Source organism: Elgaria multicarinata, chromosome 3 (assembly GCF_023053635.1).
Source record: "Elgaria multicarinata webbii isolate HBS135686 ecotype San Diego chromosome 3, rElgMul1.1.pri, whole genome shotgun sequence".
Taxonomy (NCBI): Eukaryota; Metazoa; Chordata; class Lepidosauria; order Squamata; family Anguidae; genus Elgaria; species Elgaria multicarinata.
Window position 1 is genome coordinate 26,549,277 of NC_086173.1, and position 24,568 is coordinate 26,573,844.

At 41.7% G+C, this 24,568-nt stretch overlaps 1 protein-coding gene across 1 annotated transcript in view; it reads right to left on the minus strand.

Moving 5' to 3' along the window:
* POU6F1 (POU class 6 homeobox 1) overlaps positions 1-13,697 on the minus strand; it is a 36,200-nt gene extending 22,503 nt beyond the window's left edge. Inside the window, exon 1 of the mRNA XM_063119728.1 lies at positions 13,382-13,697. The gene's annotated coding sequence lies outside the window, so the exon portion shown is untranslated. The remainder of the gene's footprint in view (positions 1-13,381) is intronic.
* Between the last annotated feature and the right edge of the window lie 10,871 nt (positions 13,698-24,568).

A 24,568-nucleotide genomic window follows, 5' to 3' on the forward strand; every position in this document is an offset into this window, starting at 1 on the left:
AGGCCCCAGCCAGAGCCAGATGAGGAACTGGAAGCTTCAGCTGGCAACCCTCCCCTGGAACCATCAGAAGAGCAACCTGGCTCTTCCAGTGTCATTCCTGAACTCCCCCAAATTCAGGAATCAGAGCCTGACATCATTCACACCTCTGAACGACATAGGAACAAATGCGAGCAGCAAAAGACCAAAAAGAAGCCACAGCCTGGGGCCTCCCTTAAAAGCACATGTTGACATAATTGGCCAGCTGTGCTGTTTAATAAACAACTATAAATCTTCACAGCAGAAGCAAGCTCTCTGCTGCAAACAACAGTGACTTAACCTCCTTGTTTTGCTTTGTTATTCTGGACCTTGCAGATTCCTAGACCCTCGATGATCCACCTGGACCACTCTTTTGGACTGACTGGCCTTGACGCTTGGTATGACTGACTCTTGTGGACTGCCTTGAACTCAACTCTGCCCTCTCCTGCTAACCATACTTGCAATCTCTTGTATGGCCCTGTCCTGTTCTGTCTTTTTTATTCCTGGAACTATCTGAGCATTGACTGGGGCACTTGCCAGCCTCGAAGCATGACAGCACCAATCACTATGTTAAGGGTCTTTTTGGTCCCAGCAAAGCATGTTTTCAAAGGTTTGTCCAACAAATGGCCTACTAGGGACTGGATGCTGGCTGCCACCATAGGACTGGGGTGCCCACTACTGTGAATGAAGCTGAATAAGGTTTTTCCTCTCAGCTTGAAGAGGCTCACAAGATTTGAGAACTGATGTACAGGGACAAATTTATCCAGTGCCACATTTCTTGGAACATCAAGGCAACACAATAAAGGACTATATTCTACTAACATGTGCCTCAAGCAGCAAGTGTTGGTTAAGACGTAAGGATTATGAAATTCCCCAGAAAAGGGAATATGATAATGTAAGACTGATTTGGTACCTCATAGTCATGCTCAAAGCAGGCAAAAGCTGATCACGCAAACTGATACACAACAGTTTCTGCAGTGTTCTTAGATTTTTAATGAAGTCTTCCCACCTGGGACTCATAAAACACCAACTTAGGCAGTTCCTTCTTTTTTATCATCTGCATTTCTTTTTAAAACTCCGTTTTGGATTTCACCCCACTTTCTTGTCTGCTCCAATTCATTTGGGTGGTGGGTGGTGGAAATATCTCTGGTGTACTTGCTGAGAGAACTAACCCTGTTCCTCCTAAAGTTTTTCATTAGCTCATTGGGCCATGTATTGTCCCTTTGCTGCCCTGTAGAAAGGTAATTGCCTTTAAGAGTATTATGCATTTTTTATAAGGCATGTCTCTGTGATGCACTGAGCTGGCTTGCCTGGATGACATTCAAATCTACTTGATGCATGCAGAAAGGCATTCTTATTTATGCGATTACACAGGAGTCCACAAGTTCCAAACACTGAAATTGTTAAAATATTGAAGACATTACCTTGGGTTCATAAGGGCAGAGCTAGCTTTTAGTAAGGTTTGAGTTTCCTCTACCTTCCAAACCAAAACGGCTTTCGTTAGCCCTTTTTCCCATTTCCCCAAAGCGCATATTTTAGAAATATGTCTTGGCAAGATGTTGTGTCATTCTCCAGCTGGCCACTCTTTCCCCCATTACCTCTGTCCAGCTCAAGTTCATGCAGCCTTTGTACTTAGTACTTGTGCTTAGTACTTTTCTCAGATCACAATTCCTCTTCTGTGTATATGGCTGACATTCTTCCAGTTTTTGATGTGTAAAGAATTATTATCTTTAATATGGAGGAGTATTCCATTACGTGAGCCCTATCTGCAGTTTGAAGCAGCATAATGTAATAGAAACAATTATATCATCTCATCTGCTGTTTGTAAGAACTGGGATCTAGATGTGCAGCCCCTTATACAGTTTGAATCTATAAAACTGCAGTGCAATGCCCCTCAAGGCTCACTTAGTTCAACCTTCAGTCACTTGAGACAAGCGATTAAAAAAAATGCATGTCAGCTCTCTACCCCATTTTTACATCTTCCATTTCTTGCATGAAGGATATCTACCAACATTCAATGGCTTAAGCAGGGAAGCGTTTTTTATGAAACACCTTGCTACTGTCTCCCTTTGGAGTACCCACATGAGTTGATCTTCTTTAAGTGGCTTTGGGATGAAGAGGATGGATAGGAAAGCAATAGCACATAGAGATATCCTGTAACAGCTATAGTTAAGAAAGGAAAATTCAAATCAGCCATTAACTCAGAAGAACGCTCTTATTTTATTTTAATTAACTAGACTCTTCCATTACACATGAACACACACCATTATTACTAAGCATATGCATTATTATTATTATTATTATTATTATTATTATTATTACTATTTATTACATTTTTATACCGCCCAACAGCGGAAGCTCCCTGGGCGGTTCACAAAAACGAAAACCATTCAAAATATAAAACAAACAGTATAAAAACATGATATAAAATCATATCAGTTTGGGCTATTTCACAAGTTATAATATTATATGTACGGTCATCGTCACCATCATCATCATTGTGTACCCCACTTTTTATTTTAAAAGGAAGCCCAAAGCAGCTGGTAGTGGTAATATTATGCAAAAGCAATTAAAATGATATCAAAGTACAGTGTTATCAAATGCAATGCCTGATTGTATTGTGATTGTGTGTGATACAGGTGCTACAGATGTTATGCCTGTGGAGGCTTACAGAGGCTCACTGGTACAAATCTCACTTGTTCAGAAACTGGGTGGATGACGTATCAGCCTTTTCAACCAGCTATAAGCCTCTGCACAGATGCATTTCCTCAGTTCTTGAGACTGCACAAACATTAACACACACCCCTCTCTAGTGGTGGCAGCTGCATCACTGCAATGGCAGACAGGAAGTGCAGTGTGTGCCCAGTGAACACCCTCCAAGAATCCACCTTGCCAATTGTCAATGACCCAAGGTTCCCTTCTTTGGCCAAGATGCCAGCAGGACCACCAAGTGAATACAGACTGCCAGTATGAACTTTAAAGCCATCCATTTGTCAATGGAGTGGCGGTGCTTGAAGCAGTCTTCAAGGCCTGCACCACTACATAATGCTCATTTCTGCCACTTTGTTGGAACAAGTTATCTGCCTGGGAGCTGTCCAATTAGTTCAGACCTTGTGGTCGGCTGATGTGACTACCATATCTCGCCTTGCTTTACTGTTTGCTAGCTCTGGCAACTCTAACATGGACTTCTGTATTCACTTCTGCTGCTTGGCTCTTCATGGCTCTATGCCTTGCCTCAGAGGTGTCCATGGCCAAGTTCGGACACTGGGAACTGTAATTTGGTGAGAGTGCTGAGAATTCCATAGCCCTGCATAGTGCTATAGCTCCTAGGGTTCTCTTGGGAGAGGGAATGGTGATTAGATCTGTTTAAGTCTGTACTGTAGATATACCTTCACACGGGGGAGAGAAATAAAGCCATACCCTTGTCCTTTCAAAAGGAGGTTTCTCTTTACACAGAGCTGCAGTAACAAAGCCAGTGAAAGAGCTACGTTTAGAACCTCAAATTCTCGAATACGAAAGTGTTCTTGGAAGCCTGAAGATAGCCACAGTATGATAATGTTCGCACAAAGATATTTATCATTTGCAAAGAGCCTCAGATCTTTTCAGGCCCTCCCTGTGGGACAGAGTCAAGCAGAGAGCTATTTTTCGATGCTGTGCAGAGACCAATTAGCAAGAGAGGCTATTAAAATAGACATTTCATAATGTCAAGCTCTGTGCATGTTCTGCGGCTCGCAAGTGGGCTGGATCTCATTTAGCAGACATTCCGCTGGCTTGTAGTAGCATTTTTGTTTTGCTTCTTCACACATTTTTGCAATTAATGGGACAAATAATTTTGCCCAGATGGCAATGTTAAATGCGCACTGCAAGAAAAAACAGCCATTTCACAGCAGATGGTGACAAAGAAATGAAATGCGCAAAATAAAAAAGAAAAGAGGATGATTTGCAACACTTCAAGCCTCACGGTGAATATAATTACCAAGTTTAATTACAAGTGCCGATGAGTCAGAAATATAACTGTCCCAGATACCATTCCAGGGGGAATTTTATCTTGAACACGCCACAGGTGAGAAGCACATTGCCTGCAGAGATGCCCTTACATCATCAGATAACTGCCAGGAATTAAGCAGTGTCCCAGATCTCTAGTTTAAATCCCCAGTGAACTGGCCTGTACCTATGCAGAAATTCTTTTTAGGCTGGAGAAAGATGATAGTTTTCAAGACTGCTGAAAGTAGTTTGAGAGGCATTACTTCCTGCAACACAGTGCTTCTGGTGTAATGTGTGAAAAGGAAACTCTCCATGTGGGAAGAGTTTGCCTTGCTCCCCACAGAGAAGATGCAAAGATCCGACTTTGCAAGTCATACTGGAATGCAAAAAGAGGGTGCCCACTTGCAATTCTTTTCTTGTCCTGTCAGAGTAAGAAGCAATGCTGCTCTTAGTTGATACTATGTTGGAGTATTATCCCACAGCAACTCCCCACCAGGATTCAAGCATGCAGGAGTTCTTGAACTCGTTCATATTGGATGAGGACGGTGAAGCCAAAAAAAGGGGGAGAACTCCACAAGGAATGCCAGAAAAACCAAGGGCAAAGGATAGAAAAAAGGATACTTAATGCGTTTCGGACCCTCAGGTCTTTCTTCAGGGTGCTTTGCTATGGTAATCAGGTCTTTCTTCAGGGTGTGTGGAGTAAATGATATCCATTACATCCTAACAAATTACCCTAAAGAAGGACCTGAATGTGTCCGAGTTCTTTTATTGAATGAAACATCATTTTTTCTACCTGTTTGCTGTTGGATTTTCTGGCATATGAGATGTGGAGCCAACCTGTACGTCATTACCCAACTCTGGCTAAAGAAGAGAACTCCAGGGTAACTAGCCAGGCCAGGCTTCATCCTTTTAACTATTCTTTGGCATGCTTGCTTTTAGGACTGAGAAACAAGGAGAAACTGCTGGCTTTTGCCTTGCTCCCTGATACTTCTTCCTTTTTTTTGGCTTGGCAGGAGGAGTCAGATTTGCCACTGATGCTAGGTGGCACTTCTGACATGGCAAATGAGTTCAGTACTTTGAGAGTTCTCCAAGACTAAAACCCTTTCCAGATGCACTGGGCACTACAGGCTTGAAAGGAGAAGTCTCCCAAGTTCTTACTTGAAGAAGGCCCATTTCATAAAAAGCTGCATTGCAAGGCTCCCCTCCTACCCAGCAGTCTTGCAGTGGGCCAGACACTCTCTCCCATTTCCTTACCCAAAGCATAGTCTGCTCCATGCCGTAGATGGGAAGCAAGGCTACTGGAGGATATACCTGCAAAACATCTCTCTTCTCCAGAGCTTTTCAGGGGACAAGACACCATCTCTACATTTGGAGATATCAACACCAAAGTTATGGAACTCAAAAGCATGTATCTGCATTGTTACTGCCTTTTAGAGCCCTTTTAATCCGTTTTTAACTTGTTTGGGGCTGTAAATATTTGCAACTACTTTATTTTATTTTTGTGTGTTCCTATTTTTATTTTAAGAAACCTTGAATTTCTTTTAGAAAGGCAGGGTTTATATTTTTTGAAGAAGACAAAGTCAGTGCAATGAGCTGTAGCCCTTGGTTGTCATCTGCACCTGCTCTTTCTATCTCAGGCTGCTGGTTTTATGATCTTCTAGTGTTGCTGCTACAATTCTATTTCAAATTGGAGACGCTTGGTGAAGAGGAATCATGACACACTGCAGAAGAATGAGGCAAGATACAAGCAGAACTGACAACAATGTTGGGAGGAGAAGTCTCAAGAAAATTCTCTTAAAACAGACAGCAAAAAACGATTTCATAGTCTCTTAATGTGAATGCTATTAAATATTCCCACTGATAGTTGCTGCTGGATGTAGGAGATTGTTTTTTAAAGAATCCCTCAAAGTCAAATTTTGAAAAAGCAAAACTCTGATTATTATTATTTAATTCTAAACTTCATGTTCAGAAATGTGGGTGAAATTTAATTTCAACTCTCTGTATAATTAATTTTGATTCCACCCCATCATCCTGTCCTCTTCTGAAGACTGACCCTCTGTGGGGTCAGCATCACTGGGCAGTTACAGAGGCCCACACTGCTGCAGGGGTCTGATTGCCACCTCACAGGGCTTCTTCTATTTCTCCTCCTTGCTCCTGTGGCCTGTTCATCTGCTCATTCTGAGCAATCATCAAGCCATTCCAAAAGTGAGATGGACCACCACCCTCCATTTGCCTTTCTCTCTCTCTCTCTCTCTGGGAGGTCCTGTAGGTGGGCAGTCATGACAATAAAGAGGAAGAGGGGCAATCTATTTAGAGGAGGAGGCCCACTGAGGGCATCTTTCCTAAGAGCCCCCTAAACATGGATCTAGCATCACCTCTCCTGGATAAAACAAGAATTCCTGTGTGGATCCTTCCAGAAAAGTATTTGCAGCAGGGCTACAATCTTTAATCATTTTGATTGGTTTTGGTTGATGAATCACTGCCTTTAACTTTTAATCAGACAGACTGAGATCAAAAGGCACACCTGTCAATTTCTGAAAGTCTCCATCTGCAAGTGCCTGAAATCTCCTGCATTTTGAAATATTGGCATCTATTTGTGAATTGGTGTGGTAGGGATTATTTTAAAGTTAAATTTATCACATAGACATACTCTCTGTAGTACTAGCTGCATTTGGTGTTTGGAACCCAGAACGTGGCAGAATAAAAAACAAAAACAAAAAGGCTCAAGGTAGAACTATGTTATGGCTAGCTGTAAAAATAACCACAACAGATGGAAAACATGGTGAGTTCTGCTACTGCAGTCTTTGGATCATACCTGGCTACCCCCCAATATTCTCAGTTTCTAATCTTATTCAAGATGACTCATTCTCGTTCCTGGAAAGTGTGTGCTGGGATGGGCCAGCTAACAAAGGCCTTTGTTGGCTGATTCTCTAAAAACACATTTACAAAACATAAGGACAGATACTACAGCATTTGCTTAAAGCTGTTTGGGGTGAGAAAACCTGGCCCAAAGCTATAAAGAAAGCTGCCATCAGATCTAGCAACTTGGCTCAACTATTAGGCTGTTCCTAAAACAAAACTAAGTGGCTAATAATAGCTGCGCATTGCACCAGACATGCATAGCCGGTAAGAAAGCTGCAAGGAAACTGGGAGTGTTTCACTAGGCTTCTAGCTCAACATAAGCCAGGGGAGCAACATTCCATATTTACAATGAACGTGCAAAGCGCTGCTAAACATACTCCCCCACCCATCACCACCAAGAAATGGCAGCAGTCAAGGTATTCCTACATGCAAATGTATAATGGGGTTATAAGAAAGCTCACTCAATAACTCACATTCATACCTAGTTTCCAGTTTTGTTTTGTTTTAAATCCCACATCTATACAGTAACATCGCTTTCCATTCTAGCCATGACTTTTCCCACTCATATCACATCAGCAGCAATATTAAGGAAACAAGGAAGGAACCAAATAACTCAGTGAGACTTACTTCTGAGTAAAGAAGTTTAAGTCTAGAATTTAAAAGTCTAGAATTCTGTGCCAAATATCCCAGATTTTGTAGCTAGAAGACTCAAATCCTATACTAGAGATGCAAAAAATTGAATGCACAGTCTTCATTTTAATATATTTAGAAGAACTTAGACTTTGGGGCGGGGGGGGGGGTCATCATTACAATGATGATGACGATCAGAACTCATGAAAGTGGAGATGCAATTGACAACTAGAAATTTCACCAGTAAGCTACAAGGCTCAACTTAGCTAATGTGAATTTGGATCTCTCACATCCAATTTCAGCGCTATCCTTTGCCTCTCTCTGGAATCCAAAGTTTATAGCAGAAGCAGACTACAATTATTCAAGTTTCTCTTCTGTCCCCCTGCCCTGCCCCTATAAACATGAACCCTAGAAATGTGTTGTGTTTTTTTTAATGAAAGCTGGCACTCTTAGTGCTCCAATTTCTGCACTGGAAATGAAATTCTGTATTCTCAAGAAAATTAACCATCATGCTGATTCATAAACAGCCTGCTTATCTACATTTCATGTTCATGTCAAAATGTTAAATTAGTTTGTATCATCTCCATGACTCTTACCTTCGCTGAGTCTATTTAGGTGATAAACTCTTCAGAACTGGACTGTGTGTTACAGTGGTCAGTATATCATGGCCCTTTAACAAGCCAAACCAGGACACATTGGGCTTGTTCACACAATAAAATAGCCCATCGTGGTTTACTTAACCCATGGTGAGGATGCAGTGGGGGGAGCATGTGTGGACACATTTTGAGTATGCAATTCCTGCTTGGGGGTTGTTGTGTTTTGTGAACCTGATGAGTGTGAGTTATGCAAGGGTTATTTAATCCTTGTGTAACCCACGCTGACTGGATTCACACAACACGACAATCCCTGAGTGGGTGTTGGATATACAATATGGTGCCCATTGGCACCGCGGCTCATCCGAATCTAGTCATTATGTGGAATTGGGTTTCACTGAGTTTAGAATTGGGTACCTGATCTATTATACTGTAACAAGTTGTTACCTACCCTGAAACTGGGGGAGGTGCAGAAAATACAAACTGAAATTACATATTCCTATACAATGTAAAAACTAAGATAACAGATTATGGAAATATTGCAAGGAGAAAAGAATTATTTTCTACATCATAGACAAAATAAGGTTCTGTATTGAAACAATACTGAAATCTTTTGAATCCTACACTTGGTTATTTACAGCACTTGTCTACTTTGATGTTTATCCAGGTAAATATATATATATATAGTATTGCACCCTTCAGAAACACATGTCTCACATTTGGCCTATACTTTCAAGCAACTGAGGTTTCCTGGTGTGGATTTAAATAAAATGAAATACACCACCAAGTTGTGATTTCATTTAGTAGCACTTAACATCCTATTATTGCTGATATATATGAAAAAGAACATCTAGTTTTTAAAAGACATTTACCAGGCTCCTGCCTTCCAGCAAAGCACAGAATCACATCTCAGGTTTTTACTGTAATTATTGCAGAGGTGTTTTTTTTTTTTTTTTTAGTGGCAAGCAAAATTCTATGATTTCTGTTGTATAGCAAAAATGTAGTTATTTACCAGGCTTCTGTCTTTTAGTAAGACTGAAAACACTAAAATAAAATCTCGAGAGTCTTTACCAGCTTTTCCCAACTCTCAACAGGCACCTACTCTACAAAAGTGGTTAAAGAGGAGAATGAGACACATTTGTGATGGTAATTTTATGAAAATGTATCTGTTTTGTTCTGATTATTTCAGGCATAACGACATTTGTTCAATTTTGCAGCAAAACCTGAAAGGGGAATGGGGAGATAAAAGCTATTTCTTGATCTCTGGAGACAAGGCATGGGAAGAAGGGGAGAGAAAGAATGCTTGCAGCGCAGAATGGAAGGCAACACGCTAATACAACATAAAATTAAATGACGGTAATATATTCACGTTCCAGACTAGAGAAGAGAGAAGGTGGAGTCTATAACATTATGGTCTACTATCCATGATTAACAGGTTTTGAATGTCAGTATGCAAATCTGCTATAACTTTCATTTCCTCCCATGTAAATGAGGGGGCTGATCCAAATGTTACTGAACTGAAGTCCTGTTGCATTTAATAGTCTTTTGAATATACATTTTTCAAAAGGCAGATAGATTCCCACAGGGCTTTTTTTCAAAGGTACACAGGTTGGAGAATTATCACACTGAGTCATAGACCTGGGTATGTGGTGTTTTTTAAAAAGGTATTGCCCTAATATGGAATTAGCAATTAAAAGTTAATCCTAGTGACACAGGAATTGGTTTTAGATGGCAAATCCACCCCAAGGAAGTGTGTTTAATAAAACTTGATATAATATTACCCCCAATATCTCCATAAAAGAGGGAAATACATAGTGCTGGACTATATAGACCCTTGGTCTGATCCAGCATGGCTCTTCTTATGTTTTTAAGTAGCAACCTATCCACAGCCCAAGAATGTTTTGCCCAAGGTCACCCAAAAACTTGGAGCCAGAACTGAGTGCAGGTGCTGAGGACAGAGGGAGCAAAGAACGATCTCCACTACTACCAACCCCTGCAACGGTTCATTCTTCCTTTTCCTCCACTGATCATATTTAAAAGGGTGCAAGAGCTTGCTTTTGCATTTCTACTGTTACTAGTGGAAGGAAAGTCAGCAGAGCTGGATAAATCTAAAAAAAGTGGAGAAAGCAACTTCTTTACGTGGGAAGAACCTCACAAAACTGCAAGTGATTATTATTTATTTATAAGTGTATATCCTCCCATTCCTGCAAAGAGTCCAAGGGTATGTGTATAGTGATCAATCTCCACAGCCATTTTATCCTTACAATAATCTAGTGAGGTAAACTAAGCTTAGAAACAGTTATTGGTCCAAGGTCACATAGTGAGTATCATGGTTGTGGGGATTTGAACTCAGGTCTCCCCAGTCCTATTCCAATATGCTAACTACTACACTACACTAAGACTTCACAGGTGCCATAGGGAGGGGGATCCACCACCACCTATCTGACTGTGTGTGAAAATGTGTGACACAAGCACTTCCATTCAAACATAACCACCCAACTCAGTTCAGTTCACACAATCAACATGACGTAAATATAGACTGACTAGAGTTCAGCAAGCAGTGAAGAACTTCTCAGATTTCTTCATTTCATGCACACCTTGTCCATGTTTTTAGTGTTCATTCCAAATAACTATGGAATGAAATTTGTGCAGTACTGAATGGTACAAAAGGCTATATAGATTGCATTAAGCCCCCCCTCCCTACACAACACACACAAATGCACACATGCACAAGTGGTTGTCTCAGTGACTCTGAGCCAGTTCCTTGACTTTTAGACTAATCTACACCACAATGTTGTATGATAAATGACTATATATTACTAAATATACTGATGGACAATGATCTCCCAAGTCTCATGCACAGAATGCTCCCAGCTGTTTTACCTGGCATCATTTTAAAGCTTTTTTCATCTACGTACAACACCTCAAACTAAATCTAAGAGGTGTCAGGGATTGAACTTGAGTCATAATATATGCAAAACATGTGCTGACCAGCAAGTTCTTTCCAAATCCATGTATGTGTGGCAAAAAAAAAGAACACATATCCCCTCGTGCTGCACTCTGTAAGTAACAGTGTAGACACATTTACCCACACAGAGATTATATTTGTGCCCATATGAACCAATCCTAACAAAAAAAAGTGCAGAGTAGCAGTTCCCATATCCAGTCACATCAGTTCTGAGGAAAATTCAGCTCCCATCATCCAGTCAGGTTAGGGACCGCTTCTTCCTGTCTAAAGGCCCTCAATGAAGTGCCTCTCTTCCTACCAGTTTTCTGGCCTAGTTCTTCGTGCTGTGGTAAAGCCCTGTGGGAGGAGGGGGATTAAACATAACTGAAACATGAGAATTAGTAATTCAGGGGAGAGGCTAGGCTAGAATCCTCCTCTTTGACATCTAGTTTTCTATGTGGTGTGGGGGTTTTTTTTTTAGTACACATTCATTCATAAGAGCCTCCGCCTGCTATCTGAAGTGGTATAACCTCAACACAGTTACCAGCTCAGGCAGTTACCAGCTCAGGAAGAACCAGGTCATAGTTTGTCCATTTGTGGCTGAATTTGTAAAATGGAAGTGAGAAAGAGGAAGGAAGGACCAAAAGTGAACCCATCCTGAACTTCATATCCTCTGACCATGGGCCTTTCTACACCTAAGGAGTATTCCAGGTAAATGGATGGATCATCCCTGCCTGCTCCCGGGATCCCGTGTGTCATTTGGATGTACAGGGATGATCCTGGGGGGAAAAGGCAGGTGTAGAAACGGCCCTTGAATCCCCATTCCATAATATCAGATATGAGGGGAAATAAGCCAGTTTCAAGACCAAATATGGCATGGAAGATCTATAATTGGATAGATTTTTTTAAGACTTAAAGACAGATGTGGGGAGGGGGAAAACTGGATGGCAACCAGTGTTGGGAGAGTAGTGAGGCCTAACCCTTCCCTCCATGCCATTTCCACAAATTTAAACCATTTCATTGAAGCTCCTCTAAAATTTGTTAGCCTTTCAAGTGCCAGGAGACACCGGCTTTGTTACAGAAAGCAGCCATCCTTCTGGAATGCTCTCATTACTTATGTATTTAGGGCTGAGCTCCAGCATGGCTAAGAGGCTGCAGGGCTCAGCTCTGGCTCAAATTAAGCCCTGCCCAGTTTCCCGCGTCGAGGCACAGCCCGTTGCCCAAAGTTTCCTTCCCTGGGTATCCCCAGCAGCCCTCTTTAGAGTTGCCTTCAAACTCTGCTTCCCTTTCCCACACACTGCAGCCCTCTTGGCCTCCCTCGGCACTTGGGGTTTAGTTTTGTTCCAGCTGGCCTCCGAATTACTTCTCTGTCAGCCTCGCCATCGCCAATTTAATCCACCCTCCCTCCCAGTCTTGGACCCACCTCAGGCTGCCTCTCCACTGCGAACCTGGATTTCCCTCCCAGCCTCTTGTCCTGCACTCCTTTCGCTGCTCAGCCCAACCTCTCTGCAGCCTTCTTACCCATCCACGCCTCGGGTTCCCTTCCCCATGCCCGTCTCCTCAGCTCCAGATACTGCCCCGCAGGCTGTACCTCCTTGGCTCCCACACACCCTGCGCATCAGCCCTTTGCGAAGCTGGACTAAATATCCTTTCTAGCTGCTCCCCCAACCCAGACCATTTCACGGGGCTCCCCTACTCTCCTTTCCCCAGTAAAGCTGTAGCCCCCACCCCCACGTAAAAGCCTCTTGCAGCTCGCCCGCCTCCCCGCTAAGGTGCTAGCCCCATCCCATTCCTCCCTAACCTATTTCCCAGCACAATTCCCACCACCTTTTCCTCCCGCAGCCAACCCCAGCCCAGCCAGGTTCCGACTTCCAGCCGCCTAATCATCATCTTCCAAAACCTCCTGTCTAAACAAAACCCTTTTATTTTAGGGTCCCCCCCTCAAAGACCCGCTTCGTCTCTCCTACCAATCCCCCAAATTTGTCAGTTACTCGATCCAATTTTCTCCCCCAACCTTTCCCCCTATTCCTGTAACCCGCCTTCGCCCCCCAAACTGGCTCTCCTGGATCCCTCGATTCCTTCCCAGCGGCTCCGATCGGACGGTCCCCAACAGCAGATCGGATGCCTCCCCCAGATATGTTTGTGTCCCCAGCCCTGCTCTGACCGTCCAGGGCTTCTCCAGCCCCGTCTCCCCCGTTCCCGAGCGCCCCGGCCCCTGTTTTTTCCCCTTCTCTCTTTATCATAAATATATAAATTATGCTAATTAAGACCATTGCATATTCACTGAACCGGGTCCCCCCCGCCCCCCAGGTCCACACCACACCGGCCCCGCGCCGCACCCCCAACTCACCGCTGCGCAGCCGGGAGGGACCCGCTCGCCCCCTGCCCGGGCCGGGGCTCCTCGGAGCCGATCTTTTTCTTTTCTTTTTTTTCCCTGGGAATAATTAAAAATTCATCTCACAGCAGCAGGAGCGAAGGTTGCTGCACACACAAAAAGGGGGGGCCGGGGAGGCGGCGCTCCCCCTCCCCGGGCCCAGCAGGGCTCAAGCCCTTCTGCAACCACAGCCCCCGAGGTTTTGCACCGGGCATTTCCCCCAGCTACAGCCACCCAAGCCCCTGCCCCGCCTGGGGGAAGAACGAGGGGGCAGATTTCGAGACTCGGGAGTTTTTTAGCTGCTGCGTCATGAACATAATTTATGCAAAGGCCTTTGCCGCATCCTGCAAAGCCCCGAGAAGGCCACTAGGGGGAGCAGAGACAGCCCCTCCCCTCCCTAGTCTGCTTCCAACCCCCCGTCCCATTTCCCCACCCACAAAGTGCAAAGTATTTCTACTTGGGGCGCCCCTGTTCCTTTCTCATCGCAAGAGAGAAAATAAAACGAAATAATCTAAAACAGAAGAAGTTGCTGAAGACGTGTGTAAGCCCCTTCCCAGTCAGGTTCAAAGTCAAATACCCTTTAAAGGCAGATTTAGTTTCCTCTGTCCTGCAAAATGCCTTGGAGAACGTTTGGAACACAAGGCGTTCAAATACATTTCAGCAGTTCGTGTGGCAGCGGAAGGAAAGCGGAGCAATTGCAAGTCTGTATCTAGCGAAATAAGGCTGCAATCCTATACATTTACCTAGGACTAAGACCTTCTGAGTAAACACGCATAGGATCGGGCTGCACGTGTTTCTTCTCATGAAGATGTTCGTGCCACAGCTCAGAATAACCATCTGGCCCAACCCTTGAATTTATGTCCCTGCAACCACTTGGAATATAGATTTTGATAGGAGGGGACTCAGGGCAGAAGCTGTCTACATGTGCTTCTTGTTTGGCAAAAACGCCAGTGTTGCTATTTGTTTGATAAAATAAAGGGATAAGTCAGAAAAGTCGCCAGGGAAGTAGAAGACTAAATTTTTATTTTTTTAATCTCCAAATTTCTAGACAGGTTGTCACACCCAAAAGCCACTCTTGGGGCTTTTAATTGCTCTGTCAGTGGTTCCAAAATGTGTATTAAAGGGCTCCACAAATCAAACCAGAATAGTGTTTCTTTAGGACTGAGTTTCAGGAAGCTGAAAAGAGTTTGGTCCAGCACTGCCTCTCAATGAAAAGGGGTTGACACACTCTACTACTATTCTTCTCGGAGTGGCTGGAAATAGGGTGGTACTCTGCATCCTAAATATGCCTTGGGAAAGTGTCAGGGAGGATCCTGCATTTCCGTGCATGTGTGTGTGTGTGTGTGTGTTTACATTTTGAGAACCAATCTATTTGCAAACAAAGAATTCCAGATATGACATTAAATAAAACAGATGAGTGAGCCATTTCCATAAAGTCAGGTTAAATGCCATAGAAAATTGTCTTATATACCTTGGTCCATCTTGCTCAGTATTGTCTACTCTATACTAGTCACTGGCAGTGGCTATCCAAAATTTCAGATGGTGTTTTCCCAGTCCTACCTGGAGTTGACAGTAATTGAACCTGGGGCCTTTGCATGTGCCCTACGTACTGCTAAGCTATGCCCTGTTAAATAATTTGTTAAATATGAATTTCAGCAATATGTATTTTCCACCTGTACAAATCATAACACACTTTTTCGATGTCATAAAGTACCTGTCACCTTTGACCTCCTCAACCCAATGAGCTTGCTTCACATTTGGAGAACCACTTGACCCAAAGAATTTTCTAAGAAAATAAATGAGAGTGTGAAGGTTATACACAATTTACTGAACAAAAAGAACTGAAATTTGAACCCATTATGTTCACAAATGAAGCCAGGTCCCCAAGTGTAGTTACCACTCCTCTAAGTGTGAAAGTAGACCCACCTTTTCCATCTAAGCCTATGCTTAAATGTCTGCTTGGAGAAAAATGCTTGTCTGAATCAGGCTCCAAGAAGCAGATATTAATACCACGCGCGCACACACATGCTCACACTCTTAACATATACCCAGCTAACACTGTCAACGTTTTCATTAGCAACTGAATCCATTATGATAAAATGCCTTTGCTCTAGTACAGCTGGTTTTGAGACATCATACTGCAATTCGGCTGAGAACTTAGTTTGCATATGCTGCATGGTGATTATGAATATTTAAATACTTCCATCTTGTTGAATTTCAGGTTCATTTACATACATAGGCATACTATTAATATAATACATCTAGGAAAATGGAGCACATTCTTTTAAAGAATTCTTTTAAAGACATTGGTAGATTTTTCTTTCTTAGCAAATAGCTTGTGGAGGCGGGGAGGGAAAGGGGGAAGAATTATACTCAAATTAATGGCTGAAAGAAACAAAGCTCTTTTTCTCTGAGATTACTATCAAACACTTTCTGTAGAACTCCTTCATGGGTTTCATTACTCCTTTGTTGATAAATCAGTATTTCAACTTTTACATTTCCGCTCTCTTTTTTTGTTTTCCATTGTTGAGATGACTTTCCTTCTTATACTGTAGTCAAAGCCCACCCTTTGTATCAATTTTCTCTTTGTATTCGTTGACAGTTATCATTCTTTATAGCTATGTTTTTTCACACAAAATACATACACCCATTTTCAAAAATTCTAACATTATTACCAACCCACATGTGCATATGCACATTAGTCCCAAGATACACAGCTAAATTTGCACTAAAATGGCTTTTCATTTAAGTACTATTGCATGAGAGAGAAGCAAAAAAGCACAAATTAACAGATTGATTTTAAAACAACCACCCATGGTTAAATGGCACCAACTGGAAAGATAATAGTGAAAGTGTACAGAAGCCAAATGCATGAAAATAAGCTCTCCTGCCTGCTATTGCACACATCAAAACCTAAATCTACACCTGCAGAGATGTTTTTAAGGCCAGACTTCCTGTAATCTGAGAAAAGATGGAATAAGTGGGAGGGAAATACAGGAGGACAACACTTTGATGATGGTGCCATTATGTAGGTGCCCCACAAAATGTATGTGAACAAAGTGTGTCAATTCCACACTAAACATCAAGTTTGGAAACACCCTTAGTAAATGTGTAACTCTTTTAATAAGACATCCCTAAAGGCAAAGATTTTCCAAGGACAGGTACCAGAAAACAGGGACTCTCTTCCTTGTTAGTGAAATTGCAATTTACCTAAAGAGCTTTTAAGGATTTCCATTCACCATTGCCTGAACAACCAGGATATTGTAGTTGGATATGTACAGAGGAGTTACTGGAAAGTTGTTCTTAAAAGCTTGAGAGTGCTGGAAATTGATTTTGAAGCAGCAGTAACCATACAAAATCTACAGCCTGTGTCTACTGTAAAAGCTTAGAATAGTCAGTCAAAAAGATTTTGCTCTTTCAATTCCCATGCTCACTAGCATAGTTTAAAATAACTGTTCTTTACTGATTTAACTTGGTCTGGGTTGTTCTGAAATATGTTGTGTGCCTTACAAGTGCCTCTCCACTTTGGTTAAGATACACTCTCGGACGGCAAGAATGCTGCTTCAGGAAATAGGCCCTGATTCAGGGCCAGCTCAAGCCATTTTGCTGCCTGAGGCAAAAGACAAAATGGCACGCCACCCTTACAGAAGTTGAGTGGACTATTTCAATACTGGAATCCTCCACCTGAAGCAACAAGCTAGTTTAGTTAGCATCAGGGCATATGGTATACACACCTGTGTCCTCTGAGGGAGAGAGATAGCCAGGGGACCCACAAGTAATAGGGGAAGCTGTTGCTGCTCTTCAGCATGTGCTGCCTAAGGCAGTCGCCTCACTATGCCTAACGGTAGGGTCAGCCCTGATGACATTGATGAAATATCAGAGGATAAAATATCATCTTCAAAGTGGGGGTTCTAGGTTAGAGAATCTACTCTAAAAAGTACTCATAGTGGGTTCCACCCATGCCTGTGCCTTCCATACACACTTAATCACCTTACTTGCTATGGGATTTACCTGAAAACAGCGGCTGGGTGCAGGAAGCACCAGTTGCTGGGGAACATGGGTGGGAGGGTTCTGTTGTGTCCTGCTTGTCGGTCCCTGGCTGACAGCTGGTTGGCCACTGTGTGAACAGAGTGCTGGACTAGATGGACCCTCGCTCTGATCCAGCATGGCACTTCTTACGTTCTTAAGCCACCCACTATTTTTTGTGCCCATAGCAATGCTATGCCAGCCTAAAACACTGTGGGGGATTTTAAATGATGGACAGCTTTCTAGCCATTGCCGCTCATACCAGATAAGGCTATAGCCAGGGGACCAGGCAGGCAAATGATCCAAGCATCAGCACTAGTGGACCCTGCAGGAGTGCTTGTTCTTTAGCAGCTGCCTCAAGTTATCAGATGCTGTTACCGGCCCAGTTCAACACATTTCCCAAATTTACTTTTGCTTGGTTGTTACCAGACACCATTACCAGTCTGGGGGCTTTGCGGCACTTGCTTTGAAACTGTGTCTATTTTCAATTGGGCAGGTTTCGCTTTAGGACCTCTTTCCCACCTCTAAAAAAAAAAAGAAAAGATCGGGGACATTTTACACTCATGAATGATTTAAGTTTCATGCCTGCATAATAGCCTCATATGCATATTCATCAGTGCACTGTATGTACACAAGAGGTTAATTTAAACAGCAGGCAAAGGCAGCTGTTGATCAGGAGGCTTAAGAAAAAGAGATATTTTCAAATCCAGGAAAGTTTGTACACAATATGATTGCGGGGGGTGGGGGAACCTGGCAGTTCCTGAGTTTAGTACAATGTTTTCATGCATTTTCTTGAAGATTTGAACTGGCTTGAGAAAGATGTTTACTCAGAAATATGTTCTATGGTGTTCAATGGGGTCTACTACCAGTTAAGTGTGGACAGGACTATGTTGTAAGAGAGTGATAAGTTATAAGACCCCAGTTCATGCCTATTCAGGTGTGCCATTTAGGAGGAATAAAAGGTCACCGCTATACCAAATTTGACAATTAAAATAGCAAAATCTGATAGGTATAGTCAAATGTAGAGCAAAAACAAGCATACATTACAAGGACAAAAATACAAACAATTAGAACAACTTCTTTACGACAAAACAGCAATACAATATTAATAATACAATCCATCCAAACATAAACGTTTATTTGTACAATCTTTACAAGAAAATCCAAACAAGGGCAATGATGATTTATGCAAGTAGTTGTGTCAGAGGCTAACACATCGAACTCAATCCCATCTATGGTAATGCATGGAGATAGCTATATCAGAGGGCAAAACCCCTCACTCTTAAAGCACAAACTGCTCAGGTTCAGCTCAGCTTCACATTGCAAGTTCCCTCATCTATACAATTTTTTATTGTAATGATTAGACACACATACACACTCTTAATACACAAACAAGGCATACATGTGAATAAATTAATATGGCTGCCTGTTCCCATTACATCTACTTTAGCCTTTAAGTAGTATCATGCTCTAATTATATATGAACCACTCACGTACCTAATCTATCTTTAATGCACCACATGCAGCCCAATCTTACTGAGGTTTAGACAGAAGTCACACTGAGTGCTGGGCTTACTCCTAGGTGTGTATGGGATTGCAGCCTTAATAGTATCAAATACATACATTGGGGGTGGGGGATAGATTTATCTTTTATAATGTTGTTCAAATAAATTTACTCCAGGAAATCCCATTGTGTTATTATATTTTAAAAAAATCACCCACCTGTTTTCAACAATGAAACAGTGCATATTGCTAGACTCTAGCAGTTATATTAACTGCTATATTAAAAAGCAGTCATACTTTAACAAGATTAACTGAATGTCAATGCCAATGCTTAACCCACTCATATTCTAAGGGACAATAGCCTGAAAACATTTGTATACCAAGCTGCAGATCAAATAGACGCATTGCTTGACTACACTGATCTCACTATTATCCAAATTATAATTGTTACCAATATCAGAAAAGAATACATGCTGGTTTTTACTATTCAACAGGGGTGAGCAGAATGTAGATCTCTATCCACTAGAAGATTGCTGGATGATTTGAAATACATGGGCAAAGATTCTTGACTTCCAAATGTTTAACAAAATGACTTCTCACCCACCCAAAATTACATTGTTGAAATGATGAAAGGTTGGGGTTTTGTGTGGAAAGAATTAGAGCCCTGTTCTGGTACTCAAAATTGTGGGGCTTGGAATTTTTTACTTCTAAGTGTAAGGTTTTTGCATCAAGTTCTGGATAAGGGAATCTGAGGATTTTAGCAAAAAAACACAAGTTCCCACAAGCCGGAGGTATGTCCTTCCTTGCACTACTTTTATATATCCTTTTTATATTTTAAAAGAAATTGATCTAACATAAGCATGGGAACCAAAGATCCCTGGTGTGTTGCAAAGGTTTCCTGGACATCACATATGATACAAGCTTACTTCAAAATATAACTCCTGGCCATCCTCTTAAAAATTTAGATCTTAACTTTTTTGCATAGAGTATTGCTGTGCAAAAGAGATCATACTGGCTGTGATCTAAAATTTGCGTGTATCAACTAACCATTGGTCCTTTAACCCTTGGGTAGTCAGGGCTGTCTGGGAGCAAGTAAGTGTGCTGCCTCCTGACTATTTGCCTCTTCCATTTTGTTCCTGGTTTAGAAAACAGCCTAGGAATGCTCCATTCCTGGGTTGTACTCTGTGATGTGCAAACCCAGAACTTCAGATTGTTGTGGGAATAATAACCCAGAGATTTTATCCAGCAACAAATCATAGGTTGAAACTCTGAGTTATTTCTTCCTCAGTAACTCAGAGTTCTGGGTTCACACATCTAAACTGGAAACAAAAGAGAAGTAGTGGGCAGTCGAGGGTCACCGCGCTCACTCCTGTGCAGCCCCAGCTACCAATCAGTTAAACAACCATGGTTATGTTACATGCAAACCGGGTCAATGTATTCAACTTAAGGGTTCAAGGGGCTTTCCACTGTGATAAAACTGCATCTAAAACTATATAATTTGAACCCATACTTCTGCTTCTTTCTAAAGGAAAACACTTAATTTTTGAGTGTTGTTTTTCCTCAATGTATCAAGACTACAAAGCCCAGCACACCTTGCCAGTGACCTGAGGGAAACAAACGTTCACCATACGAGATGTCCCTCAAACATCTGCAACACACAGGGGTACCCCAGCCCAACTGATGTGGAAAGGATGTCACAAAGGTGAAAAGTTTGAAAAGACAGATACTTTTTCCTTGTTCTTGTAGTGAACACAGAATGCCAGTTATGGAAAACATATGACCTGTGTTAATCTGAAGTCTATACAACCTTACCTAGGAGTAATTCCTACTGAACTCAGACAGTGTGACTTACCTTCTGAGTGGACAATAATAGGATCAAGCTGTTAGTCCAGGTCTGCAGAAAGGACCAGTATGGGGTGAAGAAACCCACACATCTGGATTACAGGAAGTGGGAGTTCTTAGACAGCGTTAGTTATTTATTTGTGCTATTTTATTTAAAAGATTTTTAGGCTGCACTTCAGTAGAACTATCAGGTTAGCATAGAGCAAAAAAACAAAACAAAAACAAACCCCAACAACCCATGTTAATATAAAACCATACTTAAAATAAATACGCAGCAGTACAGCAGCATAAGCATTCCGCATCAAAAAGCAACTGAGTGGATCAAACCATTATTCAGTCAACTGGTATTACATACTAAAAATTGTGGTTGAACAAAGATGTCTTCTCCTGCTGGTGCTTGGGATGACATCACAGTTGGCACTAGGCAAGCTTCCCTGGGGAGGGCATTCCATTTGTGGGATGCTGTAACAGGAAAGGATCTCTTTCCGATCACTACCCGCCTGACTTCAGATAGCGGAAAGACCTGAAGGAAAGTCTCCCGTGGTGAACAAGATGTCTGGGCAGGCAAGTCCCAACCTGTCTAGGGCTTTATAGATAAACACCAGTGCTTTGAATTGTGACCTGAACTGACCAAGAGCCTATGTAGTTATTTGAGAACCGGTAACCTAGGAGCTGCATTTTGTACTAACTGAACTTTCTGAGAAGTCTTCAGAGGCAACTCTATGCAACGTGCTGCAGTAGTCTAACCCCTTGATCCCAGTGGCGATGAAAACATGTTTTCAAGAACTTACACCATATTTTTGATGTTCCTCCATCCCTGTCTATTCCTTCAACATTTCATCGTTGTGGATCTCTGAAATGAGAGCCTCTGGGTCCTAAATGTGAAGTTAGGCTTGTGTGGCCTGAATTTCCAGCACTTTAGGTTGGGAAATACAGTACAGCCATCTGCTGGATGATGGAGACTAAGCATAGTAACAGCTAATGTCAGTTGGATTTTTGAAAAATGTTAATATTTTAAGGACTGAAATCTGACCGGCTGCCTGATTTGAAGATCTGGTTCCTAGAGCATGGATAGACTGAATAAGCAATTGGAAATAAATTTTTGCAGGGTGGGAAGCATAAATCAGACTGCACTAAGAAAAAGGCAGCCTGAAGCATAGATCACCACACTCCCTTTCTCTTATGATAACATCTAAGAGGGCAGGCTTTAAAATAACTAACATAACCTAAAGCTGATTGTGAAATAACTAACAAAGCATTAGTTAAATGCTAATGAGCAGAGCTCTTTGACTGGTACAATTCTGACAGCCTTAAGGCCTAATTAAACTTAAACCATATTTGCAAGTTATCTGTTCTTTCCATTGATCTCTTATGCATGAATTTGGACGCTACTTATTTTTCCAAGGTGCAGCTCCTTGGCAGAGAAAAGTAATTCCTGGGAGATTAAAGATAGTCCCCTTAAACAATTTTTAAGTCACCGGAGAATTTTGGTTCATCACGATGAAACCAGATTTAAATGGCTATATCCATTATGCTATAGGGTAGGGGAGTGTGATATTGCGACAAAAGGACACATCACTTGAAGTAAATTAAGATTAATTAATATATATATAAAATATGTTAATATAGAATTTACGGACCACATTTGGCTGATAGAGGACCACTAGTTGGGTCACTAATTAACTAGACCAGATCCAATGTGATGCTATAACTTGGAGAAGGGAAGCCAATCCTTGCTCAAATATGAAACTCATCATTAGGGGTGGCCGTGAGCAAATTAACTCTCAGCTGGACCTCACTCAGCCCTCACAGAGGGCTGTTATGAGGATGAAATGTTGTACTGAGCTCCCTTATGGAAGGGGTGGGATACAATTGCAATATACTGTATAATAGGAGATTCTAATGACTAAAATATAAAAAGGAGCATTTGATAGTTCTTAATAGCTGGCACAAGGAAGGAAAATAAATTATTAGAAACAAATTTCCTGTGATCTCTGTAAATGCTAACCAGGAGAATCTTCATCCCCTATTGACTGGAATCATTAGTAACTTCAAGGAAAGAAGAGTGTTAGGTGATTGCAAGGCGGTGATTCCTTAGCTTCTGCTAAAAATATAAAAATGGAAAATCTGGATGCCCACTCCCAAGCAAGTTCCTAACCAGATTCCAACCTTCCCCCTTTGTTGACCAAGCTTTAGTTACATGAGGAAACACCACCTTTGTTATTGATCCTTGTTGGTTTGGCTCTTCTTCTGAATAAGGCACTGGAATTGCGCTTACAGCTTTGGGCTACTACAATATTGGCTCAGACAGTGAGTGATATGGATAATTGCTCAACTGAACCTATTAGATCTTTCTGTAGCCTTTGATACCATTGTCCATGAAACTTTGGTGACATTATGTCTGCCAGACTTGGCAAGTGCTTGTTGAATTGCTCTGGGATAGATTCGTTCAGTCTTAGTAGGGAGATATTGGAGGGTAGAAGTGAGCAGCTGTTCATCCTCTCCACTATGGGGTCCTTCAGGATTCTGACCTATCCTCATTCTTGTTCAAAGTGATATGAGGCCATATTTTATCACTGGTATACTTCTGATGAATGATTCTCCACTTCTGATTTTCTTTTTACTGAAATCGTGCAGTTCTGGGTTTACCCACTGAAATGCCAGATAGGCAACTCACTATGCAACCCTATGCACATTTTCTTGGGAACGAGTGCCACTAAACACAATGGAACTCACTTCTGAGTAAATATGACGATTGCATTGCATAGTATTTTGAAAAAAAATGAATTTAAAGCACTCTTACCTTTGTAATTTCTTTTGCATGTTTTGGCATTTGGGATTGCATGTTTTGAGTGTAATGTGCGTTTGATTGTTCATATACCAATTTACATAAAATACATAAATATGTAAAGGTATAAACCTATGCAAAATAGTTCTTCCTACTGTAATTATTGCATCAAAATGAGCCCAGATGCACACCTGGCTAGGAGTACTTTCCTAGAAGAAAAATAGCCAGAAATAAAACACATTCCCCTTCCTCAAGCCAACAAAACACCATTAGTATACAGAATTCACTGAGCCTTTGTTATACTTTGGGAATAGATTTGCGTTTTTATTCTATTTTTTTCTTATTCTAAGATGTTTTTGGGGTGTTGGCATCTTTTGTTAAAAAAGTTTAAGATGTTTAAGTTTCTTGGTTCTAGCATCCGAGGTGCACTCAGAAGTATACTGCCTCTGCCACATTAGGATGATATCTAAGGTGAAGCAAATGGCTTTTGGAAAAAGAGTCTTTTTAATGGTGGCATCCTGATTAATAGTTCCTGCTGTCTACTGTAAAATTATTTCAATTCCTGGGGGAAGAGCTTTTAAAAACATTTCCCCAAGCCTTTTATAATCTCATTTTATTTTAACCTTTGCTGAAGGTTTTAATGCTGTTTTTAGATCACAGAATGGAATCACAGAATCCTAGAGTTGGAAGGGTCCTATAAGGCCATCGAGTCCACCCCCACCCCCGCTCAATGCAGGAATCCACCCTAAAGCATACCTGATAGATGGCTGGCAGAGGCAGTTGGACAACCATCTGTCAGGTATGCTTTAGGGTGGATTCCTGCATTGAGCGGTGTGTGTGTGGACTCGACGGCCTTATAGGCCTCATTCAACTCTACTAGATGCGGATGCTATTTGGTTATTTGGATTCCACCCCCCCCCCCATCGTTTGTTATATTTTTTATTGTATTTTCTTCATTTTCCTCGCAAGTCATTTGAGCGTCAGGGTTAATAATAACAACAACA